General features: G+C 48.3%; 1 long non-coding RNA gene across 1 annotated transcript; it reads right to left on the bottom strand.

Annotated features, from left to right (window-relative positions):
- Positions 1 to 11,246: 11,246 nt before the first annotated feature.
- Positions 11,247 to 12,034, bottom strand: LOC127588496 (uncharacterized). Its single transcript, XR_007959092.1, has 2 exons — positions 11,978 to 12,034; positions 11,247 to 11,346 (listed from the first exon to the last, which is right to left on the bottom strand). It is a non-coding gene; the product is annotated as an uncharacterized LOC127588496 (long non-coding RNA).
- Between the last annotated feature and the right edge of the window lie 1,682 nt (positions 12,035 to 13,716).

Genomic DNA, 13,716 nt, shown 5'->3' with positions numbered 1-13,716 from the left:
ACATGGCCTACCTCTTTAAAATAAGGATATGCCTTCAAGATCTTAATAGTCCTGTCTTGGTCCTTATCGATTCTGAGTCACTGAAAGCTCATCCTGCTTGGAAATCCAGATTTATATTTTATAAAATTAAAATATTTTAGTTGGCTTTATAAGTATGCATGTAATAACAACACTGCACCTGAATACACTACTAATTTCAGTTGGCTCGTCAGATTTGTTAGTGAGCAAAAAATATTCCATCCATCCATCTTCTACCGCTTATAGGGTTGCGGTGGCAGGAGCTTTAGCAGGGAAGCCCAGACTTCCCTCTCCCCAGCCACTTCTTTTAACTCTTCCTGGGGGATCCCAAGGCATTCCCAGGCCAGCTGGGTGACAGTCTCTCCACCATGTCCTGGGTCGTCCCCGTGGTCTCCTGCCAGGAGGACATGCCCGGAAGACTTCACCAGGGAGGCGTTCCGGAGGCATCCTAATCAGATGCCCAAGCCACCTCATCTGGCTCCTCTCGATGTGGAGTAGAAGTGGTTCGACTCTGAGCCCCTGCCGAATGACCGAATTCTCACCTTATATCTAAGGGAGAGCCCAGACACCCTGCGGAGAAAACTCATTGCGGCCGCTTGTATCCAGGATCTCGTTCTTTCGGTCACGACCCATACCTCGTGACCATAGATGAGGGTTGGGATGTAGATCGACTGGTAAATTGAGAGCTTCGCCCATTGGCTCAACTCCTTCTTTACCACGACAGACCGATACAAAGTCCGCAAAAAATATTCCTAAATTTAATTGTTGCTACACACTGTAGAGCAATAATACGTTTGGTAGCCTTAGTGTTACACTAAGGCTACCAAACGTACACATTTACGAATCTTAAGTGCTAATGTTAGATCTTTGTAAAAATTAAATGTCACCTTTGAATGCAGAGGCTGATACATGGTCTATTCCTGGATATGTTTCGCCAGTCAAGATGTTTGTACTGCTATGAAGACATTAATGAAATTTCGTTTCGATTATTATTCGCTAGTAAACGAAATGAGCACAACAGTAATATGTTGGCGCTTCCGCATTGGAAGATACCAAATCAAATCCGGTGGACCTAACATTATCATGTTGGTATGTTAATTTTTCTACATAGCACACTGTATTTAACAATAAAAACGTTTTAATAATGTGATATACGAAATACCTCTGCATTGACAGCTCATTAGAACATAGCCTCAAGGAGGCGATGTTAGACAGGAGAATTGCACTTATTGTATTCCTAGTTTTCCCCGCAATCGAAGTTCTTTAGAAAGCTGTTCTTGCAAAATAACCGATGGATAAACAGCACTCGATTTGTGCATTTTGTTTGTTTGCTTTCTAATTGACACCCTTATTGATGGAACAGATTGCACGGCCGCAGTCCCGACTTGCCAGTAGCTGTGGTAAATTTAGGCAATTGATTTTCAAAATAAAGTATATATAGATATCAGTGGCGTTCCGTCAAGGCCAGCAAGGCCTTCTCTGCTGGCCTAAACATTCTCAGAAAAGTAAATTTCATTTATGTTATTTTATTTTCATAAATATGTAAACAAAATTATTCTCTTTCTTCTTTACGTCATATTATTTCCACTTAGTCGATAAATAACTTATTTATTATGGTAGAGTTTTTAACCAATCATATTTCAGATAGCTTGTGTTGCCAGGTAAATGAAACTTGCTAGGGGCCATCAGATTAAACAGAGCAGGCCCCTGTGCGCTGTAAATGAACGTGCACAGTCAGGTTGCAATCGCCGATCAGATCACAAGTCTGAGGCCCAGGGCCAGCAAGAAGGGTTACGTCGACACTGGACGTGCGCGTTCGGTGATTGGATTAGCGCCTGCTAGAGGGAGCTGTTGCTGCATTTTGACCCAAAATGGGCGATGGAGAAGACGTTAATCTGGTTGCAGAACTACTTTCCACACAATTTTCAAGACGGGCCTTCCACTGCATTTACCGATTTAAGTTGTTTTATCAAGGCAGCAAGGAAACATTTGAGCACGGCCGGGCACTTACAAGCTACGGTGCATTTAAAAACATTTGGGGACACTCGCGTAGATCTGCAGCTCAGTGCACAGGCACTACATTGGTGAGTAAATGAATTTTATTTTACATTTCTTCTTGTCATTTTATTTAATCCATCTATCCATCTATTTTCCACCGCTTATCCGGGGTCAGGTCGCGGGGGCAGCAGCTTTAGGAGGAAAGCCCAGACTTCTCTCTCCCCAGCCACTTCATCGAGCTCTTCCTGGCAGATACCGAGGCGTTCCCATGCCAGCTGGGTGACATAGACTCTCCAGCGTGTCCTGGGTCATCCTCTGGGTCTTCTGCCAATGGGGCATGCCTGGAACACCTCACCAGGGAGGCGTCCAGGAGGCATCCTAATTAGATGCCCGAGCCACCTCATCTGTCTCCTCTCGATGTGGAGGAGAAGCAGCTCTACTATGAGCCTCTCCTGCATGACCGAACTTCTCACCTTATCTCTAAAGGAGAACCCGGAAACCCTGCGGAGAAAACTCATTTCGGCCGCTTGTATCCGGGATCTCGTTCTTTCAATCACGACCCATAGCTCGTGACCATAGGAGGGTTGGGACATATATCGACCGGTAAATTGAGAGCTTCGCCCTTTCGCTCAGCTCCTTCTTTACCACGACAGACCGATACAACGTCCGCATCACAGCAGACGCTGGACCGATCCGCCTGTCGATCTCTCGCCCCCTCCTGCCCTCACTCGTGAACAAGACCCCAAGCCCCAACATACTTAAACTCCTCCACTTGGGGAAAGATCTCCTCTATGACCCGAAGAGGACACTCCACCCTTTTCCGACTGAGGACCACGGTTTCAGATTTGGAGATGCTGATCCTCATCTCAACCGCTTCACACTCGGCTGCGAAACGCTGCAGTAAGAGTTGGAGAGCTCTGCTTGAAGGAGCCAACAGTACCACATCATCTGCAAAAAGCAGAGATGCAATACTGAGGCCCCCAAAATGGACCCCCTCAACGCTTCGGCTGCGCCTAGAAATTCTGTCCATAAAGGTGTAGAACAGAATCGGCGACAAAGGGCAACCTTGGCGCAGTCCAACCCTCACTGGAAACGATTCCGACTTACTGCCGGCAATGCGAATCAAACTCTGACATCGGTGGTATAGTGACCGAACAGCCCGTATCAGGGGGCTCGGTACCTCATACTCCCGAAGCACCCCTCACAAACCCCCCGAGGGACACGGTCAAATGCCTTCTCCAAGTCCACAAAACACATGAAGACTGGTTGGGCAAGTTCCCACTTACCCCTCCAGGACCCTGCTAAGGGTGTAGAGCTGGTCCACAGTTCCACGGCCAGGATGAAAACCACACTGCTCCTCCTGAATCTGAGGCTCGACTTCCCGACGGACCCTCTTCTCCAGCACCCCTGAATAGACCTTGCCAGGGAGCCTGAGGAGTGTGATCCCTCTGTAGTTGTCCTGGTGCCAAGTGCACATATGGACACCCTATGTTTGAACAAGGTGTTCGTGATGGACAATCCGTGACGAGCACATAAGTCCAACAACAAAACACCACTCGAGTTCTGATAGGGGGGGCCGTTCCTCCCAATCACGCCCTTCCAAGGACTCCAAAAAGGTTGGTTACGCTGAGCTGCTGTTTGGTGCATATGTATAAACAATGGTCAGGACCGGTCCCCCCACCTGAAGGCGGAGGGAGGCAACCCTCTCGTCTACCGGTGTGAACCCCAATGTACAGGCACTGAGCCAGGGGGCAATGAGTATAATACCTGCTCTGCGCCTCTCACCGTGAGCAACTCCAGAGTGGAAGAGAGTCCAACCCCTCTCAAGAGAACTGGTACCAGATCCCAGGCTATGTGTGGAGGCAAGTCCGACTATATCCAGTCGAAACTTCTCTACCTCGCACACCTTCCCTGCAAGAGAAGTGACATTCCATGTCCCTAGAGCTAGCTACTGCAGCCAAGGATCAGACCGCCAGGGTCCCCGCCTTTGGCTGCTGCCCAGCTCACATTGCACCCGACCCCTTTGGCCCCTCCCATGGGTGGAGAGCCCATGAAAAGGGGGACCCACGTTGCCTCTTCGGACTGAGCCCGGCCGGGCCCCATGGGTGTAGGCCCGGCCACAAGGCGCTCGCCAACGAGCCCTACCTCCAGGCCTGGCTCCAGAGGGGAGCTGCGTCCGGGCAAGGGAAACTGAGATCTATTAATTTTACTCATCATAAGGGGTCTTTGAGTCGTGCTTTGTCTGGTCCCTCACCTAGAACCTGTTTGGCATGGGTGACCCTGCCAGGGGCATAAACCCCCAGACAACTTAACTCCTAGGATCATTGGGACACACAAACCCCTCCACTATGGTAAGGTGACAGCTCACGGAGGGGTTATTTTATTTCGTTAGTATTAATGGTAACGAAATAAAATGACAAAGATACAAAAATGTATCAAATAACAGCTCACCTGCAATTTATAATGGCGCATTGTAGTCAGCTTCGTGCACTAAAGTTCGTTCAATCTCAGTTGCTCAACATTTTCAGTTATTTGCTGTTGTATAGCCTATTCTCAAAATGCAAATGATCTGTTAACTTTATTTTCAAATAATATTTTGTTTTGTTATTGTGTGGTTGGTGTCTTATATGAAACTGCGCCATTGCACAATTTATTGGACAGATTTAAGATTACACAGCGTAATTTGGGTGGCATTTTATTTCGTATTTTTATATATAGTATTTTTCATCTTTTTATTTTTGACAATATCTATAAATTTAGTTTCCTGCTCTTAATTTTATTTTATTTTTTTCTTCTTTCTACCTACATTCTTGCTGCTGGAGGCTGTAAATTTCCCCAGTGTGGGACAAATAAAGGATATCTTATCTTATCTTAATTGTGAATGTATACTTGATGATTTTAAATGCTCCTGAAATTAAGTGCTGCTTGACAAGCCCATACTGTATTGTGTTAATATATGTGACGTCACTGAAGGCCTAAGGTTGAAATCAACTGCACAACTGCAAAGGAAAGTGAAAGGTTCATTAATTGTAATGGGGAATTTAAATGACTTTTTCTTTCTTTAAAAATTAAGTTAAGATTATTAATATTTTTCTCAAACAAATTTGAGATAGAATTACTTATGACTTATTTGATGACCTACGTTCCAATTCAACTAAAATTAGTAGCTCTTAGACTCTGTGGTTTACATAACAGGTTTAATGAGTAGAATCAATAATTCATAAGGTTTTAATATAATACAATAATTACAAAAAAGATGCCTTTTTATGCATTATAATAAATAAAACTAATTCTGAAACTAGTTTTATTTATTATAATGCATAAAAAGGCATGTTTTTTGTACATGAAACTAATTCTGAAACTAGTTTTATTTATTATAATGCATAAAAAGGCATGTTTTTTGTAATTATTGTATTATATTAAAACCTTATGAATTATTGATTCTACTCATCAAACCTGTTATGTAAACCACTGAGTCTAAGAGCTACTAATTTTAGTTTTTTAATTCTGTTAATTCTGAAACTCCCCTCCGTGAGTCGTCACCTTACCGTGGTGGAGGGGTTTGTGTGTCCCAATGATCCGAGAAGCTAAGTTGTCTGGGGCTTTATGCCCCTGGCAGGGTCACCCATGGCAAACAGGTTCTAGGTGAGGGGCCAGACAAAGCACGGCTCAAAGACCCCAATGATGATTACAATAAATGGATCTAGGTTTCCCTTGCCCGGACGCGGGTCACCGGGGCCCCACTCTGGAGCCAGGCCTGGAGGTGGGGCTCGTTGGCAAGCGCCTGGTGGCCGGGCCTACACCCATGGGGCCCGGCCGGGCACAGCCCTAAGAGGCAACTAGGTCCCCCTTCCCATGGGCTCACCACCCATGAGAGGGGCCAAAGGGGTCGGGTGCAATGTGAGCTGGGCGGCAGCCAAAGGCGGGGACCCTGGCGGTCCGATCCTCGGCTGCAGAAGCTAGCTCTTGGGACATGGAATGTCACCTCTCTGGCAGGGAAGGAGCCCTAGCTGGTGTGTGAGGCAGAGAATTTCCGACTGGATATAGTCGGACTTGCCTCCACACACAGCTTGGGTTCTGGTACCAGTTCTCTCGAGAGGGGTTGGACTCTCTTCCACTCTGGAGTTGCTCACGGTGAGAGGCGCAAAGCAGGTGTGGGCATACTCATTGCCCCCCGGCTCAGTGCCTGTACATTGGGGTTCACACCGGTAGACGAGAGGGTTGCCTCCCTCCGCCTTCGGGTGGGTGGACGGGTCCTGACTGTTGTTTGTGCATATGCACCAAACAGCAGCTCAGCATATTTGGAGTCCCTGGAGGGTGTGCTGGAGAGTTCTCCTGCTGGGGACTCCCTTGTTCTGCTGGGGGACTTCAATGCTCACGTGGGCAATGACAGTGAGACCTGGAGGGGCGTGATTGGGAGGAACGGCCCCCCCGATCAGAACCCGAGTGGTGTTTTGTTACTGGACTTCTGTGCTCGTCACGGATTGTCCATAACGAACACCTTGTTCAAACATAAGGGTGTCCATATGTGCACTTGGCACCAGGACACCCTAGGCCGCAGTTCGATGATCGACTTTGTAGTTGTATCATCGGATTTGCGGCCGCATGTTCTGGACACTCGGGTGAAGAGAGGGGCGGAGCTGTCAACTGATCACCACCCGGTGGTGAGTAGGCTCCGATGGTGGGGGAAGATGCCGGTCCGTCCTGGCAGACACAAACGTATAGTGAGGGTTTGTTGGGAGCGTCTGGCGCAATCCCCTGTCAGAAGGAGTTTCAACTCCCACCTCCGACAGAGCTTTTCCCATGTTCCAGGGGAGGCGGGGGACATTGAGCCAGAGTGGACCATGTTCCGTGCCTCTATTGTTGAGGCGGCCAATCTGAGTTGTGGCCGTAAGGTGGTTGGTGCCTGTCGTGGCGGCAACCCCCGTACTCGCTGGTGGACACCAGCAGTAAGGGATGCCGTCAAGCTGAAGAAGGAGTCCTATCGAGCCTTTATGGCCTGTGGGACCCCAGAGGCAGCTGACGGGTATCGATTGGCCAAGCGGGCCGCGGCTTCGGTGGTCGCCGAGGCAAAAACCAGAGCGTGGGAAGAGTTCGGTGAGGCCATGGAAGCCGACTTCCGGACGGCTTCGAGGAAATTCTGGTCCACCATCCGACGTCTCAGGAGGGGGAAGCAGTGCACCACTAACACTGTATACAGTGGGGATGGGGCGCTGCTGACTTCGACTCGGGACGTTGTGAACCGGTGGGCAGAGTACTTCGAAGACCTCCTCAACTCCACCAACACGCCTTCCTTGGAGGAAGCAGAGCCTGGGGACTCTGAGGTGGGCTCTCCTATCTCTGTGGTTGAAGTCACCGATGTGGTTAAAAAGCTCCTCGGTGGCAAGGCCCCAGGGGTGGATGAGATCCGCCCGGAGTTCCTCAAGGCTCTGGATGTTGTGGGGCTGTCCTGGTTGACACGCCTCTGCAACATCGCGTGGACAACAGGGAGAGTGCCTCTGGATTGGCAGACCGGGGTGCTAGTCCCTCTTTTTAAAAAGGGGGACCGGAGGGTGTGTTCCAACTACAGAGGGATCACACTCCTCAGCCTCCCTGGTAAGGTCTATTCAGGGGTGCTGGAGAAGAGGGTCCGTCAGGAAGTCGAGCCTCAGATTGAGGAGGAGCAGTGTGGTTTTCGTCCCGGCCGTGGAACAGTGGACCAGCTCTACACCCTTAGCAGGGTCCTTGAGGGTATGTGGGAATTCGCCCAACCAGCCTACATGTGTTTTGTGGACTTGGAGAAGGCGTTTGACCGTGTCCCTCGGGGAGTTCTGTGGGGGGTCCTTCGTGGGTATGGGGTACCGAACCCCCTGATACGGGCTGTTCGGTCACTATACCACCGATGTCAGAGTTTGGTTCGCATTGCCGGCAGTAAGTCGGAATCGTTTCCAGTGGAGGTAGGACTGCGCCAAGGCTGCCCTTTGTCGCCGATTCTGTTCATAACTTTTATGGACAGAATTTCTAGGCGCAGCCGAAGCGTTGAGGGGGTCCGTTTTGGGGGCCTCAGTATTGCATCCCTGCTTTTTGCAGATGATGTGGTGCTGTTGGCTCCTTCAAACGGGGCTCTCCAACTCTCACTGGAGCGTTTCGCAGCCGAGTGTGAAGCGGTTGGGATGAAAATCAGCACCTCCAAATCTGAAACCATGGTCCTCAGTCGGAAAAGGGTGGAGTGCCCCCTCCGGGTCGGGGAGGAGATCTTACCCCAAGTGGAGGAGTTCAAGTATCTTGGGGTCTTGTTCACGAGTGGGGGTAGGAGGGAGCGGGAGATCGACAGGCGGATCGGTGCAGCGTCTGCTGTGATGCGGACGTTGTATCGGTCTGTCGTGGTGAAGAAGGAGCTGAGCCAAAGGGCGAAGCTCTCAATTTACCAGTCGATCTACGTCCCAACCCTCACCTATGGTCACGAGCTATGGGTCCTGACCGAAAGAACGAGATCCCGGATACAGGCGGCTGAAATGAGTTTTCTCCGCAGGGTGTCCGGGCTCTCCCTTAGAGATAAGGTGAGAAGCTCAGTCATCCGGGAGGGGCTCAGAGTCGAGCCGCTTCTCCTCCACATCGAGAGGAGCCAGATGAGGTGGCTTGGGCATCTGATTCGGATGCCTCCTGAGCGCCTCCCCGGTGAGGTGTTCCGGTCATGTCCCACCGGGAGGAGACCCCGAGGAAGACCCAGGACACGCTGGAGAGACTATGTCACCCAGCTTGCCTGGGAACGACTCGGGATCCCCCGGGGAGAGCTGGAAGAAGTAGCTAGGGAGAGGGAAGTCTGGGGTTCCCTGCTAAAGCTGTTGCCCCCGCGACCCGGCCCCGGATAAGCGGTAGATGATGGATGGATGGATGGATAATTCTGAAACTATCAATATCACACAACTTCAAACCAACATGTATGAAGCTTGATGGAACTGTTCTTAAGTTTAACAAAAAAAAAAGATAAAATTAAACCAGATTCTGTATCTCCGCCAAAATGTATACCTATATTCCCTAAAATGATCCATGTCTATTTCTAAAGCACTGTAGAATTAAAAAATAAAACACAAAAGGTATTTTTGAAAAAGCACTTTATCGCTCACTCAATGACTCAGTCACTCGCTCACTCAGTCACTCGCTCACTTCCTTTGTTGTCGCAACTCCTTTTGGATCCTCAGCTCAAATTCCTCTCTTTCACTGAAATAAGGTTGTAAAACATGAAATTCAACAGAAACTGAAATGTTTTGAAATGTATTATTTGGTACATGAGAAAGGGAGTAAGGATTTAATTGCATTTTAGTTGAAAGAGAATTAGACAGCTCCCATCGATCCATCTTGCTAATCTACGATCTCTGCCAAACAAGATGGATGAACTTCTTCTCCTCACAAAGATCAACAAAACCTTTGCATGTTCTGCTGCGCTCTGCTTCACTGAAACCTGGCTCAGTGACCGCCGCCCACATTCCGCGCTACATCTACAGCTACAGCTACATCCGGCTTGCGCTTTCTCCGAGCCGACCACGACACAGAGCTATCGGGGAAATCGAAAGGTGGTGGGATTTGCTTCTATATCAACGAAGAATGGTGCACTGATGTCACGAAGCTCGACGCACACTGCAGCCCGGACCTGGAGTCGCTGTCTTTAAACTGCAAGCCATTTTACTCGCCACGTGAGTTCACGTCCTTTTTACTAGTCGGTGTTTACATTGCGCCACAAGCTAACGATAACACGGCAATACAAACGCTAGCTGAACAAGTAAACAAACTCGAACTAAAATACCCAGTGTCACCCTGAGATCATTGTGGGCGATTTTAATAGAGCACATCTTAACCGTGAACTTCCCAGATATAAATAGCACATTGACTGTTTCACCAGAGAAGGCAACATTCTAGACCACTGCTATACAACAATCAAAAATTCATACCGATCGATCGCCCGTGCAGCATTGGGTCTTTCTGACAACAATTTAATCCACTTAATACCTACATACAGACAGAAATCCAAATTTGTTAAACCGGACTGTGAAAAAATGGACAGATGAAGCAAAGCTAGCTCGACAAGAATGCTTAGACTGCACTGATTGGGGTGTCTTTGAAACTTCAACGGGCACACTGGATGATTACACAGACACTGTAACATCAGTTTCTGTGAGGACATGCGTGTACCAACGAAGTCCTTCCGCTCCTTCAACAATAATAAGCCATGGTTTACTGCCAAACTCAGGAAAGCGAAAGAGGCCGCATTTAGAAGTGGATATTGGGCACTGTACAAACACGCCCGAAACCAATTGACAAAGGAAATTAACATCGCTAAGAGAAGCTATGCAGAGAGGCTGAAAAAACAGTTCTCTGCGAACGACTCTGGATCTGTATCGAATGGCCTGAAAGCAATCACAAACTATAGAATGCCATCCCCTCAAACGGGGTAAACAAGTGGAGATAGAAAATAAAGTCAATAGTAATTCCACATCAATTTCATCTGATATGTTGACATTTTTGACCGTTTAAAAAAAAATCCTAAAATTAAAAGTTTGTTATTCCGTGAGGGCTGTAGATCTGGGGATAACTACAGCTCTCCGGCTTTCCAACGTGACATCTCCCGTCCGAATCTGATCATGCATTTGGGAATAAGAGGCCTTTGAAATGTGGCAAGATTAACTTATTTCCAACAAGTTGATGTGAACATGTTGACATTTTTGACCGTTTTGAAAAAATTCCTAAAAATTTAAAGTTTGTTATCCCGTGAGGGCTATAGGTCTGGGGTTATCTACAGCTCTCCAGCTATCCAACGTGACATCTCCCGTTTGAATCTGATTATGCACTAGGAATAAGAGGCCTCTGAAATGTTGCAAGATGACCTGGGACCCGACAAGTTGATGTGAACTTGTTGACATTTTCGGCCGTTTTGAAAAAATTCCTAAAAATTGAAAGTTTGTTATCCCGTAAAGGACTGTAGGTCTGGGAATAACTACAGCTCTTCGGCTTTTCAACGTGACACCTCCCGTCCGAATCTGATTATGCATTTGGGAATGAGAAGCCTCCGAAATGTGGCAAGATGACCTGGGTCCCGACAAGTTGATGTGAACATGTTGACATTTTCGGCCGTTTTGAAAAAATTCCGAAAAATTTTAAGTTTGTTAGCCCGTGAGGGCTGTAGGTCTGGGGATAACTACAGCTCAAAAATGTCAGGCGTTCAGATCATCTTGTCAGAAATCAGGTCACCATGCCAGTTTTCAGAGGCCTTTCATTTCAAAATGCAACATCTGATCCGGACGAGGGTGGTCTGGGTGGAGAGCCGGGGTACTGGATTCCTTCTTTTAGGATGTTCTATAAATGGGCAAAAAGATCAACATGTTAGAATGCAGGTCATGTCAGAACGCAGGCCATCTTGTCACTTTTCAGAGGTCGACATCAGATCCGAATGGTCTTGTTGGATACCTGCAGTGCTCGAGTGTCCTGCAGGTCTGGTTTGATTGAGGGATAACTTAAATTAATTTTCAAGAATCTTCAGAGGAGCTCAGCAGAGGAGCTCAAAATGTCATATTTGAGAGGCATTTTAATTGGTAATGGAACATTGAATGCCAGTGCTTTGGTTGTATACCTGGCGTGCCGTAGCGTGTCGAAAACCTGGTGTGGTTGCGCGATCAACCAGATTAATTTCTTAAATTTTTTTTTTATATCAGGTGAAATTGATGTAGAATTACCATTGACTTTATTTTCTATCTCCACTTGAGAACGCTTATTGGTGCTGTTCTGAGAGTTCTTGTTCTTCCTGGGTGAATCTTTACCCGACAGCCAAGAAATTAATTATTTTTTTTATTTTTATTAATTTCTTTTAACCCAAACAACTGACGTCTATGCATTCGTGGAAGCACTTTTATTTTGAAGGTGGCCAACGCCGCTCGCTGGCGGCAGACTACCATAATGCAGAGCATTGACAATCGAAGTGGCGGCTCACTTGACTTCGATTTTGCGAGTGGAGGCTGGCTTGACCACAGTGGCGTGTCGCAGGTGCACAAATATCCGAGGGAAACACATTCATTTTGCCTCAGCTCCCAGTAAGTAGTCCCCTCAAAATTTCCTAGTTTTGATTTGATGAAGTAGATAGCATGATACCCCTCTGTGAGCCATCACCTGACCATGGTGGAGGGGTTTGTGTGTCCCAATGATCCGAGGAGCTAAGTTGTCTGGGGCTTTATGCCCCTGGCAGGGTCACCCATGGCAAACGGGTCCTAGGTGAGGGACCAGACAAAGCACGGCTCACAAGCCCCTTATGATGAATAAAATCAATAGGGCTGTTCACACAGCAAGATTTGGTCCGGTGCTGCACCGGGGCTGCCCCAGTAGAGCGTTCACACGGGCAAATTAGCTCCGGTGTAGCCCCGGAAAAGAGCTTATACCGGACCAAATTTGACCCACCACAGGGAGGTGGGTCAAATATTTGCTCCGGACCAAATGCTCGTTTGCGAAGCAGCACCGGTGTAAATTTGCACGTGTGAACGCAACTGGGTTAAATTTGCTCTAGAGCAAATGCTTGTGAAGAGTGCGTATGGCGAGAATGCGTTGCTTTCGTGCTCTGTCGGACTTCCGTAAAGTGTTTGTTTCATAACGACACAAGACTTGGCTAGTAACATCTTTCCTTTTGTAGGAGACTGGACTGTCTCGGAGTTGTTTGTTCCTTTGTTGTTTGTTCACAACCCCCCGCCCCCCACAGAATTTATTTTGTGATTTCCTCTCTTGATTTTCTGTTTGGCGCATTAGTGTTTGCTTTTCTGAGTGTCATTGAAGTCATCGTTCATTTACGTTTTCTTGGGCGGTCACTCTCGAGCAGAAGGCACGGAGACCGAGAAGGAGAAGGACGTGCCGGTCCAGTAGTCGTTTTGTTGTGTATATACAATACGTTTTAAAAAGAACCAACACGACAGCTCGTTTGTTTTCTGTCGTTTTGCTCCGCAGCAGAAACTGCCGTGTGAACGCAAGCGGCTTTGTACGTGTGAACGCTCCACACAATTTTGCTGCGGTGCAAAATATCCTGCAACAAACTATCTCGGTGCAGCACCGGAGCAAATGTGTGCCGTGTGAACGGCCCTTATGGCACTCAGTTTCCCTTGCCCGGACACGGGTCACCATAGCTCCCTTCTGGAGCCAGGCCTGGAGGTGGGGCTCGTTGGCGAGCGCCTGGTGGCCGGGCCTGCACCCATGGGGCCCGGCCGGGTTCAGCCCGAAGAGGCAACATGGGTCCCCCTTCTCATGGTCTCACCACCCATGGAAGGGGCCAAAGGGGTCGGGTGCAATATGAGCTGGGCGGCTGCCAAAGGTGGGGACCCTGGCAGTCCAATCCTCAGCTGCAGAAGCTCGCTCTTGAGACATGGAGCTGTTGTGTGAGGCAGAGAAGTTCCGACTGGATGTAGTCGGACTTGCCTCCACACACAGCGTGGGTTCTGGTACCAGTTCTCTCGAGAGGGGTTGGACTTTCTTCCACTCTGGAGTTACTCACAGTAAGAGGCACAGAGTGTGGGTTGTTGTTGTATCACCACAAGCGCCGGAGGATAGTCCGCAGAAGCGCCAGCGATGCCCGTGGGAGACGCGCAAGTTCATCTAGAGCAGGGGTGTCCAAAGTCGGTCCTGGAGGGCCGCTGTCCTGCCTGTTTTCCAGCTCTCCCAGCTGTAACACACCTGATTAAATGATCAGATCAT

The sequence above is a fragment of the Hippocampus zosterae genome, chromosome 16 (assembly GCF_025434085.1).
Source record: "Hippocampus zosterae strain Florida chromosome 16, ASM2543408v3, whole genome shotgun sequence".
NCBI lineage: Eukaryota > Metazoa > Chordata > Actinopteri > Syngnathiformes > Syngnathidae > Hippocampus > Hippocampus zosterae.
Note: the sequence above shows the minus strand (reverse complement) of the source record. Positions and strands in the feature narration are given on the sequence as shown.